The following is a 1,377-nucleotide window of genomic DNA, read 5'->3' on the forward strand; positions in this document are numbered from 1 at the left end:
TCACCTCACCTCACCTCACCTCACCTCACCTCACCTCACCTCACCTCTTCGCCATGACGATCAACAAATCACAAGCCCAATCCTTGAGTGTTTTTGGTCTGAAACTACATAGAAAATGAATATTTCTCTAGCGCGGTCATGTGTCGAAAAGTCATCCGCTAATACCTAAATAAAAAAAAGTTATACTACAAACATTAACGCAAGTCATCATTCATGGCGGCTCGACGTCTAAGCATAGTGGTTGTAATTCACAAACTGCAGCCTGTCTGGCACTCACCACCTGCAATCCATTCCTTTGCTGCTTTATTCATTCATTCATTCATTCATTTACGTATCTATGTTGCAGATAGAGGCGCTCAATTTACTGGACTCACTTACTTAGCGCTAATTACCGCCACGAAGGAGGTGATAATTTATGCAACTAAAGCCACTGCCGCCATAGCCACCGTCAGAGCCAACGCGCCAGCTACCTTACCATTTACAACTGCAAATGCATTTGAAAATCTGTATCTGTAATCGGCCCGGCGAAACGCAACTGCAGCTTATAAATTGGCTAGCTAGCTAAGAATGACCGATTGACAGACTTGGAAAACTTGTATTTGTATTGGCTAAGCTGTAGTCTTGCAGAAGAAAGAGTTAATCAATTCATTCATTCTGAAAAAAAAGGTTTAGGTATTAAACTCACGCATTTAGGTGTAAACTAACACAATTTATTTTGCACGCTAATATATTTCAAGACAAATAAAACTGCGTCCTATTGCGAAAAACTATACTAAGAAATGTTTGAGTAAAACAGAAAAAACTATCAACAGTTCCGCAAAGCCTGAAAACGTGCTAAATCCCAAACCCGCAATGCAATTAAACACAAATGAATACATTAACCATCTCATATTGGTCATCGCCCTCTCACGGAACTAAAATTCTCCACATTTCCTTAAAATGTTTCTGTTGGGAACTTATTAGGGGAATCAGCATGAGCAACATCATCAAATATCATTGAATACTATCCAACTGTGAATGCAGCAGAGCTTTGCCAATGCAGCGCTGACAGCCATGAGATTTCGCTTAATGAGTATCTTTGAAGTGTAATACTGATTTACGCGATGGGAGCTTTGACATGCCATGGAGATGCTTTTTATACCCGAGCGCACTTGTGCACAAGGGTATTATAACTTTGTTCACATAACGGTTGTTTGTAACAGGCAAAACGAATCGAGATAGATATAGACAAATGTATACATAAATGATCAGAATGAAAAGAGAAATCGATTAAGCGGTGACTGTCTGTCCGTCCGTCCGTCCGTCCGTCTGTGCACACGATAACTCGAGTAAAAATTGAGATATCTTAACGAAACTTGGTACGTGAACTTCTTTTGG

This window comes from Rhagoletis pomonella, unplaced genomic scaffold (assembly GCF_013731165.1).
Source record: "Rhagoletis pomonella isolate Grant_MI unplaced genomic scaffold, Rhpom_1.0 Rhpom_scaffold_00007, whole genome shotgun sequence".
In the NCBI taxonomy this organism is placed as follows: domain Eukaryota; kingdom Metazoa; phylum Arthropoda; class Insecta; order Diptera; family Tephritidae; genus Rhagoletis; species Rhagoletis pomonella.